The sequence below is a fragment of the Echinops telfairi genome, unplaced genomic scaffold (genome assembly GCF_000313985.2).
Source record: "Echinops telfairi isolate 266 unplaced genomic scaffold, ASM31398v2 ScPeMD7_7410;HRSCAF=8448, whole genome shotgun sequence".
Classification (NCBI taxonomy): Eukaryota; Metazoa; Chordata; class Mammalia; order Afrosoricida; family Tenrecidae; genus Echinops; species Echinops telfairi.
This window is the reverse complement of record NW_022111310.1, coordinates 21757687-21774257: the sequence shown is the minus strand read 5'-3', so window position 1 is coordinate 21774257 and position 16571 is coordinate 21757687. Positions and strand designations below refer to the sequence as shown.

General features: G+C 40.2%; 1 non-coding gene across 1 annotated transcript; it reads left to right on the top strand.

Moving 5' to 3' along the window:
- The first annotated feature begins 1126 nt into the window (after positions 1-1126).
- LOC115871884 lies at positions 1127-1288 on the top strand. Its single transcript, XR_004047527.1, has one exon. It is a non-coding gene; the product is annotated as a U1 spliceosomal RNA (small nuclear RNA).
- The last annotated feature ends 15283 nt before the right edge of the window (positions 1289-16571 follow it).

The window sequence follows — 16571 nt, the reverse complement described above, 5'->3', positions numbered from 1 at the left end:
ATGAGGGGGAATGCAGAGTGGAGACCCAAAGAACCTCTGTAGGCAATTGGACATCCCCTTACAGAAGGGTCGTGGGGAGGAGACGAGCCAGTCAGGGTGCATTGTAACAATGATGAAACATACAACTTTCCTCTAGTTCCTAAATGCTCCCCCTGCCCCGCCTCCTGCACTATCATGATCCCAATTCTACCTTACAAATCTGGCTAGGCCAGAGGATTTACACTAGTACAGATAGGAACTGGAAACACAGGGAATCCAGAATGGATGATCCCTTCAGGACCAGTGGTGAGAGTGGCGATACCAGGAGGGTGGGGTGGAAAGGAGGAACCGATTACAAGGATCTACATATAACCCCTTCCCTGAGGGATGGACAACAGAAAAGTAGGTGAAAGAAGATGTCGGACAGTGCAAGATATGACAAAATGAAAATTTATAAATTATCAAGGTTTCATGAGGGAGGGGGGACCTGGAAGAGGGGGTAAATGAGGACCTGATGCCAGGGTTTAAGTGGAGAGTGAATGTTTTGAGAATGATGAGGGCAATGAATGTACAAATGTGCTTTATACAATTGATATATGTATGGATTGTGATAAGAGTTGTATGATCCCCTAATAAAATGATTTTTAAAAGAAAGAAAGAAAATCATTGTTTATGCGAGACTAGACACATTAATATACAGAGCTCTGACAGAGAATATTTGTATATGTGTATTTATCTTTGAGGGAAATGTGTCCATGAATATGTTTGAGTATACAGAGTTATGAATATTTTTAGATATATCACAGCTCCTTGAAGGAATGAATCACTGGGGTTCAGGAATTAGGACCATTGTCTAGAGAGACATAAGTTCTATTGGCAGAACATAGTTCACAGAGAATGTTCTACATCCTACTTAACGAGAAGCGACTGGGTGTTAGTGAGCTCATGAGCAGCCATCTAAGGTATAATCATCAGTCTCTCATTCAGAGGAAGAAGACTGATAAAAATCAAAGCACACATGGAAACAGTTCTTTCAGTGGACTAGGGAAACATCAGCCTCCACAAGCCTGAGACTGGAACAACTAGATGGTGCCAGGAAACTACTATGAACTACTATGAAAATAGGAACATTATAAAATGTCCTGGAATACTTACCTGGCAAGGGAGATACCATGATCACGAAGGTGGTTTCCCAGGGCGAGGCTTATCCATTGCACTCCGGGTGTGCTGACCCCTGTGATTTCCCCAAATGTGGGAAACTCGACTGCATAATTTGTGGTAGTGGGGGACTGCGTTCCACTTTCCCCTGTATAAGAAAAATAATAATAATAAAATGTCCTGGGTAGTGCTGTAGGAAACTGTGGAACAAAACTCAAATCACAAAGAGGCTGGGCTTAGTAGTCAGATAGAAATTGCTGAGACCCTTGAGACTATAGCCCTTAGTCATCCTTCAGGTCTGGAACTCAACCTACTTCTATGGTAGAATAATCATCCATTTAATGTCAAAATGGTAGCATTTGCCAAAGGACAACTTTCAGAAGAACTGGAACCAGGAAACGGAGAAAGGAGAATAAATGTTTGAACACTGAGGATATTGCAATGGGTAAGTTGAAACAAAATGTGTGTGAATTGTTGAATATAAGATGAATTGTCTTCTCTGGGAATCTTCACCTAATCCACAATTTAAAAATGTATGAATAAAATGGGGAAAACATTTACAGCCTCAGAAAACCAAGGAGTCATTTCTGCTCTATCCTGTAGGGTCACTATGATGAACCAAACCAATGACAATGAATTTAAGTTTGGCGGAAAGTTTAATAAAGATGACTGAAGAAGTATTAACATATTAGAATTATGATGCTGGGGAGAATATTAAAGGTCCCATGACCTACAAAAAGAACAAACACATCTGTCATGAAAGAAGTACAGCCAGAACGCTCCCTAGAAGCAAGGATTGCAAGACTTTGTCTGACTTACTTGTGATGTTATTAGGTGAGGTCAGTTCCTGGATAAAGGTATCATGCTTGGTAAAGTACGGCAGCAAAAAAAGAAGATGTTCTCAACATGATGGACTGACACAGGGGCTGCAACAATGGACTCAAACATAGGACAAGTGTGAGGATGACACGGAATCAGGCAGGGTTCTGTTGTGTTGTACATAGGGTCACTGTCATATTCAGAACATAACAACGCTTATGAAAAGCACTGGTCCCACTGTTGGGTAAACATTGGACTGCTAACTATAAGATTGGCAGTTCGAACCCACCAGCCACTCCTGAGAAGAACGATAAGGTTACCTGCTCCAGTAAAGATAAGGTCACCTGCTCCAGTAAAGATAAGGTCACCTGCTCTAGTAAAGATAAGGTCACCTGCTCCAGCTTCAGAAATCCTGTTTGTGGTCTCTCTGAATCAGAGTCTACTCAACGGCAATAGGTTTGGTTTGCCCTAACAAAATACAGTTGAAACCACACCCTGGGCTGTGTGTGGAGGAAACTATAGATGATGAAGGAATTGATCTGCTTAATAGATTAGAAATATGAAAAAACAAACAAACAAAAAACAAGTCAACTTCCATCTACATCTCTATAGGATCTGTTAGAACCGCTTCTAAAGGTTTCTGAGACTATAAATGAATCTTTCCTGAAGTAGAAAGCCTCTTCTTTCTCCTACATAGTGGCTAGTACAGCAGTTCTCAAACTGTGGGTCGTGACCACTTTGGGGGTCGAACAACCCTTTTACAGGGGTCACCTAAGACCATCAGAAAACACATATTTCTGATAGCCTTAGAAACTGAGACATTGCTCCTCTATCTTTCTCGAGGCAGGTCCGCCCACATGCAGATAAGCCCATATACGAGTACCCAGCATAATGATATCATGGCGCCAACCCCGTCACATACACCCTGTACAAATACACCCTGTACAAAAATAGAGAGCAGCTACAGTGTAGAGATCAGCTACTGTGTAGAAAGCAGCTGCCATATTGAAAGCAACAGTATTGGAAGTAAAACAACACTTCATAATTATAATTACCGGATAAATGTAAACTCATGTACTGTAAATGATTTTACAACTACTACTGCAAATATATATATGTATCTGTACCATGGGAACTTAATCTGGATGTTGATCAGCCTTTTTATATTCTTCTGTGGTTGATGTGAGTATTTCCCCCTTGTGATAGTAACAGGTATGTAAAAAAACAACACAAGGAATGGTAAATCATAGGAAACTTTAATGAACTGTATTGACTGAGCATATACCGCATATCATCTTTTGTATAATTAAAGCTATTGTTATATATTATTTTCATTAGAAAACCATCCCATGCCAATGGATCGCAAAGAGAAGAACATTAAGAAAAGAAAATACAGTGAGGATATTTTACAGTATGGTTTTACCTCAATAATTACAGCAGGAATTGAGAAGCTACGAGGTACTATTTGTTGGGAAGTTCTATCAGCCGAATCTATGAAGCTGAACGAACTAAAATGTTGTTTTAATAGCAAACATCTGAGCTTTGCCAGCAAGGATACCAACTATTTTAGAAGCAAAGCTGATGGACTCAAGAAAGCCAGACTTGACACTGGTGGCAAGTACCACAAACGAAACATAGCAGCCATTAAAGCTTCATACTTGGTGGCACTCAGAATCACCAGAGCTATGAAACCTCACACCATTGCTGAGGATTTACTGTTGCCAGTGGCCAAAGACCTTGTTCAAGTTATGATAGGGGAAGAATTTTTTACAAAATTGAGTGCAATTTCCTTATATAACAACACTGTCTGCAGAAGAATAGATGACATATCTACTGATATTCTTGATCAGGTAATCCAGGAAATTAAATCTGCTCCACTTCTAATAGTTAGCATCCAGCTTGATAAATCTACAGACATTGCAAACAGTTCACAGTTACTGACTTAAGTGAGGTATATTAATGATGGTGACTTTAAAGATGACTTTTTTTTTTGCAAACCTCTTGAAATGAAAACTACTGTATGTGATGTATTTGACACAGTTGGTTCATTTCTGAAAGAGCATACGATCTCTTAGGAAAAGGTTTGTGGTGTTTATACAGATGGTGCTCCAGCTATCCTAGGATGTCCATCTGGATTTCAATATTTGGTACTGAAGGAGTCATCAAAAGCCATCGGAACTCACTATATGATTCATTGGCAAATATTAGCAATAAAGACGCTGCCACAAGAGTTACAAGAAGTAATGAAAAGTGTCATAAGTTCTTTCAATTTTGTAAAGGCGAGCAGTTTAAATAGTCGACTGTTTTTGCAACTGTGCAATGAGTTGGATGTGCCGAATAGTGCTCTGATATTTCACACTGAAGTGAGATGGTTGTCGAGAGGAAACGTTCTGAAACGTGTTTTTGAGCTTCGTGATGATCTCAAAACATTTTTTAATCAGAAAGCAAGACCGCAGTTTGAAGCATTTTTCAGTGATAACAGTGAACTGCAGAAAATAGTTTACATGGTTGACATCTTTGCCATCTTGAATGAGTTAAATTTATCACTGCAAGGACCAAATGAAACATGCCTCGATTTGTTTGAAAAGATCCAGTCATTCCAATTGAAACCTCAGCTTTGGCAAACAAAAATCGGATGAGAATAAAATTTACATGTTGCCTACCTTATCTGCTTTCTTTGAGGAACATGACATTGAACCAGACAAAAGGATTACTGTAATAATTCCTGTGAAAGAACTCTTGCACATACTTGCAGATGAAATTTCATCATATTTTCCAAATCTACCTGATACCCTAGTGGCACTTGTCAGAAGCCCATTCACAGTCAGTGTTGAAGATGTTCCTGAGACGGCACAAGAGGAGTTCATTGAACTTATTAACAGTGATTCAGGGAGAACTGACTTCTCTACAATGCCAGTTACAAAATTCTGGATCAAGTGTTTTCAGTCATATCCTGTTCTGTCTGAGAATGTGTTGTGCCTTCTTCTGTTTCCAACAACAAATCTTTGTGAATCAGGGTTTTCCAGCTTGTTGGTTTTCAAGTCTAAATACAGAAGTAGACTTGTTGTGGAAGATGATCTTCATTGTGCTCTTGCAAAGACTTCCCTGAGAATTTCTGATCTGGTGAGAAAGACGCTATCTCAACCTTCCCACTGATGTTGACTATTCACACATACTGTCACAAAATGTAGCAATGTAGTTTACTGTTATTACATTAAGACTGCTATCCATGCTACACCATGCTTCAAGAAAAAAATTCATTTATTTGTAATTAAAAATAAATATTTCAATATATATAATTACATATAGTTTTTGTGATTAATCACTGCTTTAATTATGTTCAATTTGTAACAATGAAAATACATCCTGCATATCAGATGTTTACATTATGATTCATAACAGTAGCAAAATTACAGTTATGGAGTAGCAACAAAAATAATTTTATGGTTGAGGATCACCACAACATGAGGAACTGTATTAAAGGGTTGTGGCATTTGGAATGTTGAGAACCACTGGGCTAGTGGGTTTGAACTTCTAAATTTGAAGTAAGTAGTCCACTATTTAACCCACTGTACCACTAGTACTCCATAGATATGAAGCTCTCTCAAAATTGCTCTTTTCCAAGGCATTCTGAAGGTTCTGAGACCATCTCTTCTTGGAGGTCTTTCAAATTCTGTGGTTTATTTTCTTGACACTATTCTACTGCTTAACTTTTGTTATGCTGAGAATTTCCTTTTCCTTGCCTCCTGGGGAAAGAAGGTAACTGCACTTATCAAGAAAATTATATTTGTCATCAGAACAGCATTGACTTGTTGACCCTGATGACCCTACTTCCTTTGCTTACCTTTGTCCTCCTCTTAAGTAAACTGGAAAATAGGAGGAAAGGGGAGAGTGATGCTGCAGTTGTAGTAGAATAGCTAGTTGTTACTTTTTAAAAAGTAAGACCTTAGGGTCAGAGGAGAGACCAGCGAATAAAGTTGGTGGTGCGTGTCTCTCTTTAAGGGTGAATGAGCATTATAGCTTTAGCTTTAGGATGCTCATGCAATTTAGAGGTGAAAGAGAACAAAAAGCTTCATTGAACATCACTAAAGTCAGCTTATGAAAATAGCACAGAAAGTTATAGGAAGAAATTTTCTGAGGGATGTTAAAGGTGGAACTGATTTGAAGTATAATCTAATCTACCTGTAGGCTTGGAAAAACTCAAAAATGTAAAAGAGGCACAGATTCAAGAAACAGATAGATACTGAGAAATCTCTGAAAATAAACATATTGCCAGATAGAATACTATGTTCCAACGCATTTCTTTCTTTCTTTTTTCCTTTCTGTTTTTCTTTTTGATGAAATCGCCTCTATTTGTTCTACTTCTAAAAAATTCTCTTAAAGGTCAATGACCTTTAAACCAATGCAATGAAAGTACAAACTGAGCACACTCTTTGGCATTATATAAAATCATTTTCAAATTTGATTGTTAGAATTAACACAAAAACAAATTGTAAAAAGCTAAACAAGGAGGACTCATTCTCAAGAGCCTCCATGTAAGGGATTGGCTTGACTTGACATACTTAAATTTTGCCTCCTAGTTGCCTCTCTGTTTCCTGGTTGACTCCCTTGTTTTATTCTTGTCCCATTCTTTTTATGCATTTCTAGCCATTATAATGAAATACATGGAATCACAATATGAAAAAGAACAGATCAACATTAAATCACTTCAAGAGGTAGTATGTGATCAAGAACCAATGGTACTAAAGGAATAAAAATGAAATGCTTCAACAAATGGATGCAATGCTGGAAGCACTCACTAGTTTATGCAAAGAAATTTGGAAAGCAATTAGCTGGCCAACTGACTGGACTGGATCCATATCTGTGCCCATTACAGAAAAAGGTGACCCACCAGAATGAAGAAATTATCAAGAAATATCACATACAAGTAAAATTTTGCTGAAGATAATTTAAAAATTATTGTAGTGGTACATCAACAGAGAGCTGCCTGAAATTCCAGCCAGTTACAGAGGAGAACATGGAGTTATGTCATTACTGATGTCAGATGGGCCTTGCCTAAGAGCAGAGAGTACCACAAAGATGTTCATTGGTGTTTTATTGATTATGCAGAGGCATTCAGCTCTGTGAATTATAAAAAAAACTATGGATAACATAGTAAAATGGGAATTTCAGAATGCTTACTTGTTCTCATGTGGAACTTGTACATAGACCAAGAAGCAGTCATTAGAACAGAACAAGGAGGTGCTTTAAAATAAAGAATGATGTGTGTCTGTAGCTAGCATACAGTAGCTAGCATAGGGACAGGGGGTTGTCCCTCCCAGGCCTGCAAAGCCCCTCACAGAGAAGGTTGAAAAGAAATCAGGTAACCATTAGACACCTATGAAGACTCCAATCTAAGCATGCTCATACTCAAGGCCCTGAGTCAGGTGGGAGGTATAGCTGGGTGGCCCAAACTCAGCTTGGGCTCATGACATCACCCAGGTGGCTTACCCCTGCCAATGGGGTCAACCAATACCATCAATCATGCCTCCCCAGCCAGAAGTTTGAAATACTCTGGCATCAGGAAGACTGTTCTCTCTACCCTGCTCCTGGTCAGAGGCAGGTCAGAGGGAGGAGGTGCCCATGCACTGCCTGGCGTGCCCCCTCAGCGCCCCCTCTGGGCCTGCTTGGGACCCACATGTGCCCTCTTGGGGAGCACTGATCTCACTGTCTCTTATTCTCTCCCCCCAGCGCTCTCTTGTACCCCACTTATGCTGTGCCAAAGCCTCTTGCTCTCCAGGTTCCTCACGTGTGGGTGCACTGTTTCATGAGGTTGCTCATGTCCAGTTGTGAAGCCCAGTGTGACTTTTGCATGGCTTGACACAACTTCCCTGAAATAGTGTGTACCCTTTACGAGACGGGAAAACCTGAAACTTTTCCCGTCCTTCATAAAAACCCACTTTGGATTACAAAATGGGCTTCAGCGTGAACTCCTTCTTGAGCAAAGCCAAGAACTGAGGTATTGCCCACCCAGAAACCTTACAGAACAATTAGGACAATTGTAAGAACTGGGCAGTGTTTCGTTTTCTATAAGTAGAGTCACTATGAGTCAGAGCTGCAATAACTAATATACTGCACTGCACCATTTTTACATTGCTATCATCACCATGTGAACTGGCCAGTATGACGGAGACCCTTGCTACTTAAAATAGGTCTAAGGACCAGGAGTATGAGCTCCATTTGGGATTTTGTTTGAAATAGAGATTTAGGTCCTACGAAGGTCAATATTTGTGTGGGAAACAGAACCGGGAAGAGAGTGTATGCCAACAACCTCTCAGCATTCATACATTAAGGAGTCTGGGAGGCCAAGGCTCCCGCAGAAGAAGGCTTCACATTCATGGGGTCCCACTCACCTTCTCCTAAGTGAGGATATTCCCTAGGATGTCCCCTCATAATAATGCCCAATCGAAGGTGCTGTTTGCAAACACATGGTAACTGACTATGCATTTGGAGGTCAACTATTTGAAGGTTATCTGCCTAACAGACACTATTGTCTGTCCCACCCTATATTGGGCCCACTCCCTTCTTGTAAAGATAATGGATTGTCCCCTGAAGTAAAGCCCAAAGACACCTACGGTGAAGCCAACTCAGGGATGACCAAGGTTTGGCTGCCATCTTGACTCTAGAGCCCTCCCATCTTGTTACCTGTGTGCCTTCCTGTCACATGTGCCCCTGCTGCCTCCTTTCCCTGTTTTATTTATACCCCTAGCTCAGCCCTCTCCTGTTACGTGTATACACTCCTTCCTGTTACATATGTGCTTACCATGGCCTGCATGCCCCAGATGATATAAGCTCATGAGATTACATCACCCTCTGTCTCTGCTCAGACCTGGCTCATGAAGTCATGACTGCAAAGGTGAGCAGTTGCATGCTTTATCTTGTCTGGCGTCACTTTAAGTTTAACCCTCAGTCACACAACCACCCCTTGGACTCATTTGGTTGTGGGGAGGCTGGGCCCCCACATATTTGGGCCCCCACATATTTGCATTTTAATAAAATCTCCGGGTAAATTGTGCATTCATTAAAATGAAAAGGCGCTGTCCTAGCCTACTTCACTTCTTTGTGTAAGACGTTATTCTTACACAGCTGCCCTTCCTTCTTTGAGAGAGAAGGCATGTCATAGAAAATATATACAGCACTTGGTCACTGGGTGGTGCAAATAGGGATTGCCTAGTAGCCTAAACCCTGCCTGTTTCAATCTACGGAAAGGCAGCTGGCAGGACAAGCCTGAAAATCAGGTTCTAAAAATCCACAGTCCTGAAAACTTTACGGAGAGTCAGGTTCACCATGAGTTGGAGTCAACTCAACAGCAACTTAGGAGTTTTGCAGAATGAAACACTGCCCAGTCCTGTGCCATCCTCACAACTGTAGGTTGATTGAAAATCACTAATGTAGCCACCATGCCAAACACCTAATTGAAAAATCTTCCTTTATTTTTTGCTCAACCTTCACTTTTATAAAGTATGTTGTCTAGTTTGCCAAGCATGATTGGTCTTCCTGACAATGTATTTAAAATAAGCAAGATGAAATCTTGCCATACTCATTTCTAAGGAACATTCTGACTTTCCATCTAACCAGACACATAGTAGGAACTGAAATGAGCAATCATCTCTTCTGCTGTCTGTGGTAGAAGATTCTTAATCCTCACAGAAAACCCTAAATTTGAAATGCTGGAGGAGCGGGCGAATGGCCATGAGTGGTTTCATTCTTTATTTCCTCTCAGTCTGCAACCTTCCTAGCAAAATCGTTACAGGAAGCTTGCTCCCCTTAGGAAGCAGAGGCTGGAGAATGGTGTGTGTTCGCAGAGATAACATGAGGCGAGTTCAGGGGTTACTAATTGAGTTTCTGCTTACCTTTTATATTCATTCAGAATCCCAACCACAACAAGGGTTACAGTAGGCTCCCTCCCTCCCTTCTCTTGATCCTCTCCTTCATATGCTGACAGCAGTCTTGCTTCCCCACTCAAATTATAACTCTAATCAGAAACTGATGTGGTTGTAAAATTGGGGAGAGATAAACAAACATGTGGCCTATGAAAATATTTTAGGATTGGATTTGCTAACACAGTAAGAACCCATACAAAGAAATTTAAGCCTATCCTGGATCCCTGAGTCCCTAAGTGCCTCAGCTGTCTGAGTGGTCCACACTATTTCTACTTAGCGTTTTAGACTGGTTTCAAGAATCCAAAGTATGATGGCTGGTTCTAAAGTTTGTTATAGTTGACAACATGTTTTCATGTGGCGTGGCTCCTAAGGCAATGAATGTGGCTACAATTGTCCCATTTCGTAGATGTGGACATGAAGAGTCAACGAGTATAGTGGCATGCTCATGACGGCACAATTAGAAGTTGGTAGGGGCTAGACAAAAGCTATCTTACTATTTTTCTCATTTCACTACACCGTTTTCCTTCAGAGACTCATTACATTTTGGCATAGAGATAAGAGAAGGTAGAGTTTCTGAGACTCTAGAGAATCTTCCCACCAATCGTTATTTGATGAAGTTCATAGTTCCTCATCACCACCAGCCACCCACTTTTAGTACCTTCAACAGCCGTCATCATCCACAGAGTAACCAAAGAAAACTCTCTACTGGAAAACTTGACCATGTCACTTCATCCATGTAGTTTTCAGTAAGTTTGCCTTCAAAGTAAAGGCTCTGGGAATGCTGCTATGCCCTATTGTATAATGTAACTATAAAAGTGTCTGCATTTCTCCCTTCTCCTGGCAGTGCTCATCTAGATTGGACTATTTAAAAAACCTGCATCAGTCCAGACGCTTATTCCTCTGTATTTTGCAACAGATGTTCATCTTGCCTATATACCTCTTTCTCCACTTCTCCTCCTGTCCGAAAGCCAATTGCTTATCCGTACATTAGCAGTCATACACTCTTCATCAGAGAGGATGAGATGCTCTGACAACACTCAGTCCCCTCTCACCTACACCTCTGTCTGCCCTAACCTTCCACTTTGTAATCTTCCCTTCCTCGCTCACAGAACACCCTGGACTGGAAGTTTGGCAAGCATAGGAACCGGTTTTCTTCATCTCTCCTAGCATAACACAGAGCAAACCTGACATAGAATTCCCAGTAAGTGTCTGGAGAATGAACAAGTGAGAACATTTGGAACTGAGAACATTTATATTTTCCAAACTCCCCAGTAACATCCACACTTAAAAAGTATGAAAACTTATATTAAGTCATTGGCCCTTCTAACTCATCTTTTAGAGTGAGTTAGAACCAAATACTTAAAGCTGAACACTGGGGAATCCCTGTAGTGTTTTAGTGTTTTGGAGGAAGCCAGGGATGGGTTGAAGATAAATGTTCATATCACTATCCTTTCCTTATATTTTAGCAGAGGAAGAAACAAACAAAAGCTATGTCTTACTTCTGAGAAATTCTCTAAATATACAAAACATGTTTTATAGTCACAGAGAGTGATGTTCATTGATCCAGCTAAATGGTATTTGGCAAGAGACTTGACCTATCTCTACCTTAGCTTCCTCATCTGTTAAATGGGGTGAGAAGAGTTCTCTCAGATTGTTAAGGCATAAGTGAAACTTAGAGGCACACTAACCACTGTGACCTAATATGAGCCAGCAGATATGAAAGATATTTGGAAGGCAACTGAAGAAACTTCAATACAAATGGGCTCTAGGTACTACATAAACATAATCACATGATGCCATGATGTTTTCTTAAAATATTAATATATATGTGTAGAATGTGACAAATAAGATTGGTAAAATGTTGATATTTGTTGAAGATGGAAGTATAGTAAAGGTTTTCTTTACTATTGCCTCTATTTTAAAAAAACCCAACTATAATAAAATGTAAAAAGATAGCACCCTGCTCAGAGTTATGAGAAGTTAATATTCATAAAATATTTAGAAAGGTACTTCTCTTATAATAAGTGTTATTAAGGTATATTAAATGTATAAATCTCATTTTTGCCCTCACATATTCACTCACTTTTATATACTTAGTCATCCTCCTCATTTCTCTGCAGTTGTTATATACAAAGTTATGTAATAATAAAAAATGTTGAGATAATAAAATAATAAAAATGACAGCTAATATTTAGTGAGTATTTACTCTGAAGTAGAAAAGCAGTAGTTATGCTGACTTCTTTAATTCTCACAGAAAACCTAGAAAATGGGTACTACTTTAAAATCCACTTTACAGGTGAGGAAACTGAGGTGCTGAGCAATAATGCCAGTTGCCCAAGGTCAACCATTGTAAATTGCCACACTGGAACCCAGACTCAGTTTTGACTGACTCTAAAGCCAAGTGTAGCATTAATCAACTAAAACTCATGACCTAAGCAAGCCCAAACCTTGAAGATACTGGCAAGCCGCCCTCAGTATCTATGAACCTCCCGTTTGAGTTGGCTTGGTTAAGCATGAAAGCTAACAATTTATTCAGATTATAAGAGCAATTCTTACCTCCTCTTCCTTTGCTCTTATGACCCAATCCCATGAAAGTGGACAAATTTTGGATATAAGGAGGCTTCAAAAGTTTGTGGAAAAATAGAATTAAAAGAGAATGGCAGTCGGTTGTGAACTTTTTGAAACCCCCACTTAAATGAATAAACCCTCATTTCAGACAAGTAAGTCTCTGTAGAAAATCCCTACATCAGTCAACCTGATAAAAACACTTAGATTGCACATCCTTCTGCTCAGTTTGGATCACAGAAATGTAAAACATAAAGGCAACTCAGTCTTTATGTCAATCCCCTGCCTCAAACTGTCAACGTTCTATATGGACCCTGGAATGAATTGTTACTTCCCTGGTTTAGGCTTAAAGCCCAAAATAATTTGTAAGAAAGCCCATCATTCCAGGTTCATCTTCCTCCTCCTTTATCTATCACATCATCCATCTGAATATGGAAAACCCCTATCCTATTAATGCCATGAGCATTTCTTTTCCTGTCTGTCCACTGTTCCAGTCCTGGAATTTGGAAGCATTTCTCCATTGTCGCTGCATATGATCATTCCCTTGAAAGGTTTGTCTTTGTTGCTTTTAAATAGATGGATGCCAAAGCCCCACTCCATTTCAATTAAATAGAATCACTTGAATGTGGCTAGGCATCAGCATTTTTTAAGTGTACAGTATTATCCAGCAATCAGGCACCTGTATATGAGAGGGCTTCAAAAAGTGCATATAAAATGGGATTAAAAGATAATGAGTTTTTTCATGAATATTTTAAAGCCCCCTCACATTTACTCAAATAAGTGTAAAACTTGCATATAAATGTTTATAACAACTTTATTCATAATTTCCATAGGTTGAAAACAACCAAGATGTCTTTCAATAAGTGAATGGGTAAGCAGGCTTTGTCAAGTCCATATAATCGAATAGTATTTCAAATTATGGGACAGCTATGCAGTATAATATTATTCAGTGATCAAACTCAATGGATTCAGGATCAGAGGAAAGCTTATTAACAAACTGCAATATGTAGCTGATACAACCTTGATTATTGAAAGCAAGGAAGAATTGAAGCACTTTCTGATGAAGAGTAAGGATTAAAACTCAATGTAAAGAGGACCAAAATCTTCATAACTGGACCAAGATCAGGTAGCATCTTGATAAATGGAGAAAAGTGAAATTGTCAAGGATTTTGTCTTACTTGTATCCACAAGCAATGTTCATGGAAGCAGCAGGCAAGAGATCCAAAGATGAGTTGATTTGCATTGGGTAAATCTGCTGCAAAAGACCTTTTTGGAGTATGGAAAAGCAAGTCTGTCACTTTGAGGACAAATGTGCTCCTGACCCAAGCCATGATATTTTCAATTACTTCATATGTGGGTTGGACATTGAATAAAGACAGGAGAATCAATGCATTTGAATTGTGGTGCTGGACAAGAATATTGAAAGTACCATGGACTGCTAAAAGGACAAAGAGATCTGTCTTGGAAGAATTAAGGTCAGAGTGCTCCTTAGAGGCAAGGATGGTATGACTATGTCGTACATACTTTGGAAACGTTGTCAAGAGGCACCAGTCCCCAGAGACGGACATCATGTTTGGTAAAGACGATAAGCAATGAAAAAGGGGAGACCTCAAGGAGGCGAATTCACACAGTGGCTGCAATAGTGGAATCAAGCACAGGGACAATTGGAAGGATGGAGATGGCTCAGGCACTGTTTCATTCTTTTGTGCATAAAGCAATCATGGTTCAAAACTGACTTGATAGCACCTAACAAAAACAATGCCTACTTCTGTGGTCTATTCTGACTCATGAAGACCCTGCAAATTAGAGAGCAGAAGTACTCCATAAGATTCTCTTAACTGGGGGAATAATGAGGGAAAGGTAGTGGTGTTAACAAACCCAGGGACAAGGGAACAACAAGTGATCCACATCAGTGGTGAGGAGGGTGTAGGAGACCTGGTCAGGCATGATCAAGGGTCATGTAAGCAAGAGGAATTACTGAAACCCAAATGAAGACTGAGCATGATAGTGGGACAAGAGAAAGTCAAAGGAAATAGAGGAAAGAGCTAGGAGGCAAAGGGCATTTATAGAGGTCTAAATAAAGGCATGTACATATGTAAATACATTTATATATGAGAATGGGGAAGTAGATCTATGTGCATATATTTATAGGTTTAGCATTAAGATAGCAGATGGATATTGGGCCTCCACTCAAGTACTCCCTCAAAGGAAGACTACTTGGTTCTATTAAATTGGCATTCTATGATGCTCACCTTCCTGACACAACCTCTGAAGACAAAGCGGGTGAATAAGCAAATGTGATGAAGAAAGCTGACCGGTGTCTGGCTATCAAAAGATATAGCATCTGGGGTCTTAAAGGCTTGAAGGTAAACAAGCAGCCATCTAACTCAGAATCAAAAAAGCCCACATGGAAGAAGCACACCAGCCTGCGTGATCACAAGGTGCCGAAGGGATCAGTTATCAGGCATCAAAGAACAAAAAATCATATCATTGTGTGCTCACCTCCATGATATGATCGCTAAAGACAAATGGGTGCATAAGCAAATGTGAAGAAAGCTGATGGTGCCAGGTTATCAAAAGACATAGTGTCTGGGGTCTTAAAGCCTTGAAGGTAAACAAGCAGCCATCTAACTCAGAAGCAACAAAGCCCACATGGAAGAAGTACACCAGCCTATGGATCACAAGGTGTCGAAGAGACCAGGGATCAAACATCATCAGAACAAAAAATCATATCATTGTGAATGAGGGGGTGGTGTGATGTAGCAATGATGAAACATACAACTTTCCTCTAGTTCCTAAATGCTTCCTCCCTCTCCGCCCCCCCTCTCCCAGCACTATCATGATCCCAATTCTACCTTACAAATCTGCCTGGACCAGAGGATGTACACTGGTACAAATAGGAATTGGAAACACATGGAATCCAGGGTGGATGATCCCTTCAGGACCAGTGGTGGGAGGGTGGAGGGAGGGTGGGTTGGAAACAGGGAACCGATTACAGGGATTTACATATAACCTCCTCCCTGGGGGATGGACAACAGAAGAGTGAGTGAAGGGAGACATTGGACAGTGTAAGATATGACAGAATAATAATTTATAAATTATCAAGGGTTCATGAGGGATGGGGGAGCTGGGAGGAAGGGGGAAAAATGAGGAGCTGATGCCAGGGGCTTAGGTGGAGAGCAAATGTTTTGAGAATGATGAGGGCAATGAATGTACAAATGTGCTGTACACAATTGATGTATGTATGGATTGTGATAAGAGTTGTATGAGCCCCAATAAAAGAATTAAAAACAAACAAAAAAGATTCTCTTGACTATAATTTTTACAGAAGTAAATCACCAGGCTTTCTTCCACAGCACTGTTGGATGGGTGCAAATTTTCAAATTTGATAGGCAAATAGTGTATCAAAAACAGTTTATGCCACTTCCCCCATAAATCCATTCCAACCCATAGTGATGCTATTTAGCAGAGTAGAACTGCCCCCCAAGTTTCTACACCAAGGTTGTAGGGGTTTTTTTAAGATCATTTTATTGGGGGCTCTTACAACTCTTGTAACAATCCATACATCGATTGTATCAAGCACATTTGTACATATGTTGCCATCATTCTTTTCTAGACATTTATTTTCTATTGAGCCCTTGTATCTGCTCCTCTTTTCCCCCTCCCTTCCCTGGCCCTCGTGACCCCTTGATAAATAGTAAATTATTATTACTTTCATATCTTATATGACCGCTGTCTCCCATGGTTTCTGTTGCTCATCCCCCTGGAGGAGTGTGTGTAGTTATGTGTTGATCATTGTGATCAGTTTCCCCCTTCCTCCCCTCCTCTCCCCAGCTTCTCCCTACACTTCTGGTGTCACTATTCCCATTCCTGTTCCTGGATTCCGTGTGTTGTGACCTCTTATCTCTCATATGTGTCTGTGCACATACTCCAGTTTAGCCTGCAGTGAGAGGCAGTACTGGGGTCATGATAGGGGGGTGGGGCGTTAGGAATCCTCAAGGAACCAGAGTAATATTGTGTGTTTCATTGAAGCTTTACTGGGTCCTGGTCGACTCATCCCTTCCCTGTGACCCTTCTGTGGGGGAATGTCCCACTATCTACAAATGGGCTTTGGGTCTTTGCTTCGAC